The sequence below is a fragment of the Monodon monoceros genome, unplaced genomic scaffold, assembly GCF_005190385.1.
Source record: "Monodon monoceros isolate NGI ecotype Baffin Bay Population unplaced genomic scaffold, NGI_Narwhal_1 Super_Scaffold_7, whole genome shotgun sequence".
Classification (NCBI taxonomy): Eukaryota; Metazoa; Chordata; class Mammalia; order Artiodactyla; family Monodontidae; genus Monodon; species Monodon monoceros.
Genome location: NW_021703784.1, coordinates 40,293,082 through 40,303,338, shown reverse-complemented (window position 1 = coordinate 40,303,338; position 10,257 = coordinate 40,293,082).

The window sequence follows — 10,257 nt, the reverse complement described above, 5'->3', positions numbered from 1 at the left end:
CTATACACTAACAATGAAAAATCAGAAAGAGAAATTAAGGAAACACCCCCATTTACCATTGCAAGACAAAGAGTAAAATACCCAGGAATAAACCTATCTAAGGAAACAAAAGACCTCTATGTAGAAAACTATAAGACACTGATGAAAGAAATCAAAGATGATACAAACAGATGGAGATACATACCATATTCTTGGATTGGAAGAATCAGCAATGTGAAAATGACTATACTACCCAAAGCAATCTACAGACTCAGTGCAACCCCTATCAAACTACCAATGGCATTTTTCACAGAACTAGAACAAAACATTTTACAATTTCTATGGAAACACAATAGACCCCAAATAGCCAAAGCAGTATTGAGGGAAAAAAAAGGAGCTGGAGGAATCAGGCTCCCTGACTTCAGACTATACTACAAAGCTACAGTAATCAAGACAGTATGGTAATGGCACAAAAAGAGAAATACAGATCAATGGAACAGTATAGAAAGCCCAGAAATAAACCCACACACATATGGTCACCTTATCTTTGATAAAGGAGGCAAGAATATACAATGGAGAAAAGACAGCCTCTTCAATAAGCGGTGCTGGGAAAACTGGACAACCACATGTAAAAGAATGAAATTAGAACACTCCCTAACACCATACACAAAAATAAACTCAAAATGGATTAAAGACCTAAATATAAGGCCAGACACCATAAAACTCTTAGAGGAAAACACAGGCAGAACACTCTATGACATCAATCACAGCAAGATCCTTTTTGACCCATCTCCTAAAGTAATGGAAATAAAAACAAAAATAAACAAATGGGACTCAATGAAACTTAACAACTTTTGCACAACAAAGAAAACCATAAACAGGACAAAAAGGCAACCTCAGAATGGGAGAAAATATTTGCAAATGAAGCAACTGGAAAAGGATTAATCTCCAAAATATGCAAGCAGCTCATGCAGCTCAATATCAAAAGAAACAAACAACCCAATCCAAAAATGGGCAGAAGATCTAAATAGACATTTCTCCAAAGAAAACATATAGATATCCAACAAACGCATAAAAAGATTCTCAACATCACTAATCATTAGAGAAATGCAAATCAAAACTACAATGAGGTATCACCTCACATCAGCCAGAATGGCCATCATCAAAAAATCTACAAACAATAAATGCTGGGGAGGGTGTGGAGGAAAGGGAACCCTCCTGCACTGTTAGTGAGAATGTAAATTGATACAGCCAATATGGAGAACAGTATGGAAGTTCCTTAAAAAACTAAAAATAGAACTACCATATGACCCAGCAATCCCACTACTGGGCATATACCCTGAGAAAGCCATAATTCAAAAAGAGTCATGTACCACAATATTCATTGCAGCACTATTTACAGTAGCCAGGATATGGAAACAATCTAAATGTTCATTGGCAGATGAATGGATAAAGAAGATGGGCACATATATACAATGAATATTACTCAGCCATAAAAAGGAATGAAATTGAGTTATTTGTAGTGAGGTGAGTGGACTTAGAGACTGTCATACAGAGTGAAGTAAGTCAGAAAGAAAAACGAATACCATATGCTAACGCACATGTATGGAATCTAAAAAACGCTACCGATGAACCTAGGGGCAGGACTGGAATAAAGACGCAGACATAGAGAGCAGACTTGAGGACACGGTAGGGGAAGGGGAAGCTGGGACCAAGTGAGAGAGTAGCATTGACATATATACACTACCAAATGTAAAATGGATGGCTAGTGGGAAGCAGCTGCATAGCACAGGGAGATCAGCTCGGTGCTTTGCGACAACCTAGAGGGGTGGGATAGGGCGGGTGAGAGGGAGGCTTAAGAGGGAGGGGATATGGGGATATATGTATACATATAGCTGATTCCCTTTGTTGTACAGCAGAAATTAACACAACATTGTAAAGCAATTATGCTCCAATAAAGATACTTAAAAAATATTGTAAATGAACTATACTTTAATAAAAAATTAGAAAGAAAAAAAAGGAAAGATCAACATTTGAAAAAACCTCCTTATTTTCAAAATACACATAGAACCTAACACAAAGAAAATTTAATGGGGATTTATCTGTGGTTCTATAACTTAAAAGAGTTGGGTTCTGAAACATATGAAGAGACACAGCACAAGGTTTTGAGGTTGTTATCATTCAATGTTTAAACTGAATCAACAGTTTAGGTTAATTCAACCAATATTTATTGAGTATACAGTATATGCCAGGCACTTTGCTGAGTGAAATGAAGCTAAAGATAAATAATGCATAGTCCTTGAAACTCAGTCCAGTGTAAAAGGCTGTGTGTGATACAAGAAAACGTAGGACACTTTGCTAAATCAGAGAATAAACATCCAAATCATTCTAAGTAGTGAGAGACAATGAAGATTCTTGAAGGACATGAAGCTTCAAGAAGCAACATAAAATGAAGCAGGTAAAGAAAGAAAGGAAGATGGCTCTAGGCATAGGGAACTGCACGAGATAGAGAGAGAGAGAGAGAGAGAGAGAGAGAAGTTTTTAAATTCTCCACTATCTGAGCCTGCTAGAACAAAATTCATGATGCAGGGAGTGGTGGGAGTGAAGGATGGACAAGTAGGCAGAGGCCAGATGTTATAGTTATTTGGTTATGGAGGAGAAGGAGAGGCTTGGGGAAGATGGTGAAACTTGTAATGACTTTCAATATTCTGGCTAGAGTTTGTGGTTCAGTGATATCACTAGCTGAGACAAGAATAACAATAGTAATAATTGCACACATTTCTTGAGATGTAAATATTTGCCAGGTCCTGTTCTAGACACGACCACGTATCGACCCAACCAGCACACGAAGCCTACAAGCTAGAGAGGGACACTGAGAAGTTAGGAGACAGTGAATGCAGGAAGGTGAAGAGGCTGGGGTCAGAGGAGCAGACAGTGAAATCAGTTTTAAACGTGTTGAATTCAGGGTAAATATGGAGCCTCCAGATGGATTCATCATCAGGAAGAAGCTGGAGTCTTGAGCTAAGAGGAGAAATCAGAGGCAAAGATGTAGACCTGAGAATAATTTGTATATAGGAATTCTTTAAAAACCATGCTCAAGTTGTTGCTAATTCAGGCAAAATAGGTAGTGTGAAGAAAGGTGGGTTATAAACAGAGCCTGGGGCCGGAGCATCAACATTAGAGGGAAGCAGAGGAGTATTTTTGAAGGACATTGTGGAGGAAGAGTCAGGGAGTTGGGAGAAAGAAGGTACCACAACAGCCAAGACAAAAAATGTTCTAGAAGATCAGTACAAAGTGCCAATGCTGGCAAGAGGTCAAATGAGATAAGGACCAAAATATGCCTATTATGTTTGACAACGTGAAGTCATTGTTGACTGCATTGTCAGTCCAGTAAGAATGGAAACCACACTGTTGATGACTGAGGATTCAAAGGGAAAGGAGGAAGTGAGACTAACAAGTGTATAGAGACTCACACTTCTAAGATACTTGCTTAAGGAACACGGAGTGAGATAAACCAGTAGAGATAGGTTAGTAGTAGCTGGGTTAAAGACACAGAGAGCAAGGTTTTGCTGGTTTATTTTGCCAGACAGGCAGAAAACTGAAGAGGTTCTTGTTGGAGAGAAGGAGCTAGTTTAGATGCATAGAGTGGAGGCTGAAATGAGGAAATCATTTTTCAGTAGACTTAATTTTTCAGTTTCAGGTTCACAGCAATATTGAGCAGAAGTATAGAAATTTCCCATATACTCTCTGCCCCCCACATATGCAAAGCCTCCCTCACCATCAAAATCCCAAACCAGAGTAGTTCATTTATTATAATTGATGAACCTACACTGACACATCATTGTCACCCAAAGTCCATAGTTTACACTGGGGTTCACTCTTGGTGTTGTACGTTCTATAGGTTTTGACCAACGTATAATGACATGTATCCATCATCATAGTATATTATATGGTAGTTAAAAATCCTCTGTGCCTGCCTATTCATCACACCTTCCCCTATAACCCCTAGCAACCACTGATCCTTTTACTGTCTTTATAGTTTTCTCTTTTCCAGAATGTCCTATAATTGGAATCATAGAGTATGTAGCATTTGCAGTTTTGTTCTTTTGCTTACTAACATGCATTTAAGTTTCTTCTATATTTTTTCATGGCTTGATAACTCAACTTTTTTAGTGATGAATAATATTCCATTATCTGAATGTACCACAGCTTAATTATCCAGGTTGCTTCCAAGTTTGGTCAATTATGAATAAAGTTGCTCTTGACATTCATGTGCAGATTTTTGTGTGAACACAAGTTTTTAACTCACTTGAGTCAAGGAGTGCTATTGCTGGATCATATGGTAAGAGCGTGTTGACTTGTGTAGGAAACTGTCAAACTGTCTTCTAAAGTGGATATACCAGTTTGCATTTCCACCAGCAATAAATGAGAGTTTCTAGGAAATTAACTTTAGTACAATTCAGTGGCATTCATTATATTCACAATGTTGTACAACCATCACCAACCATTATTTATTTCCAATTTTTTTCATCAACCCAAACAGAAACTCTGTACTCATTAAACAATAACTTCCCATTTCCTCTTCCCCCAGCCCCTGGTAAATTCTAATTTACTTTCTCTTTTTATGAATTTGCTGATTCTAGATATTTTATATCTAGAAATATACATACAGCATTTGTCCTTCCATGGCTAGCTTATTTCACTTAGCATAATGTTTTCAAAACTCATCCATGCTGCAGCATGTATCACAACTTCATTCCTTTTTATGGCTGAATAATATTCCATTATATGTACATACCATATTTAGTTTGTCCATTCATCTGCTGATGGACACTTGGATTGTTTCCACCTTCTAGGTATTATGAATAATGCTGTAATGAACATTCCTGTGCAAGTATGTTTGAGTCTCAGTTTTCAGTTCTTTTGAGTATATACCTGGGAGTAGAATTGCTTAGCCACCTGGTAATTCTACATTTAATATTTTGAGGATCCGCCAAATGCTCTCCTTTGAGGCTGCAACATTTTACATTCCCACAAGGTGACAGAATTTTGAAATACAAGCAGGAATTATGCAGGTGAATAATGAGTGGGAGGACGTTCATTATAGATATAGATTTCAGTGTAAAGCCACAAAGACAAAAGAAGGTATGAGGAATTCTCAGAAACATATAGAGCTCAAAATAGACAGTCACCACCAGGCATCATTTAAGTAATGGCTGTAGAAAACAGCAACGAACATTCATGAACAGTGTTCTTACTAATGAGCTTAAGTTGTTTCCTCAAAGTGATAAGATATTTTGAAGAATGTGTGCTTTAGAAATATTATTTTGTCAATTTTGTAGAGAATAGGCTGGATCAAAAGGTAGACCTTTGTGAATACTTAATGCAATAATCCAGAGTTGGTTACTGAAGCTTGATCTAGAGTGGTAAAGATGACCTAAGGTGGAAATGAGCAAAAACTGACAAATGGGACCTAATCAAACTTACAAGCTTTTGCACAGAAAAGGAAACCATAAACCAAATGATAAGACAACCTATGGAATGGGAGAATATATTTGCAAATGATGCAACCAAGAAGGGCTTAATTTCCAAAATATACAAACAGCTCATATAGCTCAATAACAAAAAACCAAACAATCCAATCAAAAAATGGGCAGAAAACCTAAAAAGACATTTCTTCAAAGAAGATATATAGATGGCCAACATCAAAAAGACTACAAATAATAAATGCTGGTATTGTAAAGCAATTATACTCCAATAAAGAAGTTTTTAAAAATGCTGTAGAGGGTGTGGAGAAAAGGGAGGGCCTTTTCCATGAAGAAATGAGGTAAAAGGCAGATTGCCTGAGGTTGAAGAATAAGTAAGCATGAAAGAAAAGACAACTTAGAAGTCAAGGGAAAAATAAAAGCCAAGAGATCGAGAAATAGTGCTATAATGTGAAGGAAGGATTTTCTTATGCTTTTGTTTTATACTCCTGGAAGGACATGAGTATTTTTTAAACCACGAGAAAAGCAGTGGCAGAGCTTGAAGAAACAGGAGAGATGGCTAACTGATGAATTGAGTCGCTGGGGGAAAATAGTGCCAGAGCACAGATAGTGGGATTAGCCCCCACCTCTCAGAGCCCCTGCTCATCTACCAAGATGAGAATGAGTTAAAGAAAGGGGAGGTGGCACATAAGACCCTTCCCCCATTTTACAAGTTAATCACCTCTACATGCTACATGGATTATGCTATGCTTACCAGACCCCGTGGGCTTAAAGATTACTCTAAAACGAAAAGAGACCTTAGCATTCTATTTTTTAAAGGCTTTAACATGTTTAAATAAATTTGTTAAACTACTTCTCCACCACAGCATACTATTTTAACTGCTGATAGTCCAAGGAACAAATCAAGAAGTCAACAAGTCAACATATCAACTGTCTCATGAACCCTGCTTATCTTTATAAAACAGACACTTTCTGAGGCCAAAACAATAATTGAAATCATAAATATGTATTGCTACATCAAGTCAAACAGTTGGAAAATGCAAATTCATTAAGAATATTTTAATCGTCTCATTACTTCTGTGGCGTGGTTGTAGATAAATAAATTTAATTGTCCTACAGTTTAAGTAAAACATTTGAAAAGACAAGTTGTTTTTCTGTGTCTTCTTTCCCCAAGGCAAAATCAGAACTTGACTGAAACTGAGGTGCTTCCTATGGGATAAACCTTTTGACACGGAAATAAGATATGGAAAGGCATATGGATCTGGTGACATTTTGGTTTAATTATTGAGATCACTGTACAAACAAGTGCTGTAAATAACAAAACAAGTCTAACTCCGGGTTGCTGTAAACAGAGAAATGAAAAATCTCATCTGCAGATGATCTCTCTAATACAAGATGCTGAAAGTGGCCTCCTCAGAATTCACAATTAAACTAGTTAATGAAGATTCACTTACAGAAGACTCACAGGCCTCCAGGAAAGAGGTGGAAAATATACCCATTCATCCAAATCGCATCAGCAATCAAGGAAATGGATGGAGGCACATATACATCACCCCTCTCTCCATCTCTCCTCTCCCTCCTCACTGCCCAACTCTAGGCTGATTATCAGCCTTGCTCTCCAGCCTCTGCCACAGGAAAAAGGAGCAGCTTTCCAAAATAACATATAAATATTCGCGCTAGAGATTCATTGTTTCGCTTTGCAAGGTGCTGCGTTACGTTGCACCGTTGGCCTCCGACCTGGTGTGACAAGATGTATGTTCAGAGCTGGTAGTCAGCATCGGTGGTGGGAACAAGACCTTGCTTCACATTCACCAGAGGAACAAGCTAGACTCCTCTCTTTGTTGAACCCAAAAGTGTCAATGCACAAATCAGCAGAACTCTCAGTCCATGCCGAGCAAGGCATTCATTCATAGGAGGTGAGAGGTTAACCTTTCATTGTGCACTTTGCAAACCCTGATGAAGGCTGTTTGCTCCCACTTATGTAAAAAAAAAAAAAAAAAGCCACTTTTCTCAGCAGCCCGGGGACTGTATAACAAATATGCATATTTTAAATTTACTTCTTATAGGCTTAGAGAATAAATTCTATGTATATTGAGAACATATTTGGCCATCCCAATGATCATGCCTATTACTAATAAGCCAAAAGAAACAAAAGGCTAACTTAACTTCTGACTAGACTATGAAGAGTTGTTTTGCATAGAAAGTCATGTTCAAGAATTAAGCATCACTGCTTCGTAGGGCAAAAAAATGAAAGATGGTGAAGTAGGATTTTAGCTTCAACTGGTGGGAAAACAAGAGTGCATGTGTCAGGTGGGGAGCAAAGGAAGGATTTTTATTCCATAGCCAAAGTCACTGCAGTGCCCTAAGGTAAAGACGGCAGCTCTGCCCTAGGAAGATTTCAGGCCCAACTTTAGTAGACGGCTGGCCCCCCTGCCCATCCTCTCCCAGGACTATCTCACCTTCACTCCTACCGTCAGAGGACACTCACTGGTCAGCCTTAGACAACCTGGCCAGCAAGTGCTCATCACTCCTGACACAGGTCAGAGTCACCATCAAGTCCATCATTTTTTAGAAAAGCTAGAGAAAACCTAGACAGTGCCTAACACTTGTTCATTCATTCAATCAGCCAGTCAGCAGACAATTAGTCTGAAAATATTTACCAAATACTCATGTGCTGAGAAGTGGTGAGAGAAATGGACACAACTGCCTCGCTGATAGGACTTAGAGTTTAGTGGGGTCCACAGGAACTAAACTAATAAAATAATCCAGGGGCTTTGAGTGCTGGCTTTGGGCACTCTGCTTTAATCTGAGATGGAGTGGATGCAGGAGTGTCCGTGGATGTAGCTCTGAAAACACTAAATTTGAACTGCAGACTCAACAATGAACAGGAGTGAATTAGGATGAGTGTCCCGGGCAGGAGAAAGAAAATATGGAAAATCCTTGAGACAGGAAGGAGAATGGATGTCAGAGAACCGACCCAATGACTGGAGAGCAGAAGGGAAAAAAGAGATCTGGGCCAGACACTCAGTGAATATTTCTAATGAACAAATAATGGAGGAGTGAACACACCAATGAACAGGTGTCTGGTTCCATAACCATCCAGCATTCCAGCCATTCATTCACACAAGGATACTCAATAAAATCCCACTTATTCATTCCTTTTCCCTTCTCCTAGTTTTCCATTTTAAGATTCAAGTTTAACAAAAGTGAAAAAATGAGAGGAGGGCTTCCCTGGTTGCGCAGTGGTTGAGAGTCCACCTGCTGATGCAGGGGACACGGGTTCGTGCCCCGGTCCGGGAAGATCCCACATGCCGCGGAGTGGCTGGGCCAATGAGCCATGGCCACTGAGCCTGCGCATCCGGAGCCTGTGCTCCGCAACGGGAGAGGCCACAACAGTGAGAGGCCCGTGTACCGCAAAAAAAAAAAAAAAAAAAAAAAATGAGAGGAAAAAAAACCCCAGAGCCGTCCTCTCCAATATCTTCAAACTGAGATGCAAACTTTCTTGAATTGCCCTCATCACAGTACAGGAGAAAGGGCACCAGACCCTTTGTTAGGGGGTTTTATATGCTTTGTCTTGTTTAGTTCATACAACAACCCTATAAGGTAGCTATTATTAGTTCCATTTTTGAAGATAAGGATCAGAAAGATTTAGCTACCTCTCCAGTGTCCTGAAACCTGGATCCTACCTAAGCGCATGCTCTAAATTTTCAACCAGTGGATCTCAGCCAAGGGCAATTTTGTCCCAGGGAAATATTTGGCAGTATCTGGAGACACTTGTAGACATCACAGTTGGAGGGGTACTATTGACTATAGTGAGTAGAGGCCAGAGATATTGATGAACATTCTACAATGCTTAGGACAGCAACTCACAACAAAGATTTATCAGGCCCAAAATACCAATAGCTGAAATTGAAAAACTCTGCTTTACATCATTCTGCCTTTGAAAGATATATATTCTTTTGCATATCTATTGAAGCACTTATCAGTGCCTGTGGGGAACTGTGAAACCATTGAATGGTAGTGTTGATGTCTTACTCTCTCCAGGAATAAATACAGTACATGGCACAAAGTAGACACTCACTTATCATATGTTCTTATTGTGATTGAAATTAGGCAGTGCAAATGTGATCAAGAGAATCAGAGACTTCCCAGTGGAGGAAGAATACGGGCAATAATTTCAAGGTTGAGTGACATGCAGTAGCCCAGGGCCTTGTCTCACTCACTGGCTGAGGCCCTTTCTCAGTATAATCAGACTGCCTATAAGTGTTACGGGGGCACTCTGCCAAGGCAGAAGGAAGAGAGCCAAATGGCGAGATTTAATACCCTCAAATGTGATGGACTTTTTAACAAATGCAATTCTAGGACAACATGGTCTCCAGGGCAGAATAAACTTCTTCATCTATACTGGAGATTAAAAAGACATTATGGGGTCTTCCCTGGTGGCACAGGGGTTAAGAATCCACCTGCCCATGCAGGGGACATGGGTTCTAGCCCTGCTCTGGGAAGATCTCACATGCTGCAAAGCAACTAAGCTTGTGCGCCACAACTACTGAGCCCGCACTCTAGAGCCCACGAGCCACAACTACTGAGCCCGCGTGCCACAACTACTGAAGCCCGAGCACCTAGAGCCCGTGTGCCACAACTACTGAGCCTGTGTGCCACAACTACTGAACCTGCACTCTAGAGCTCGTGAGCCACAACTACTGAAGCCCACACGCCCAGAGCCCATGCTCCACAATGAGAAGCCCCCGCAATGAGAAGCCCATGCACTGCAAGGAAGAGTAGCCCCCGC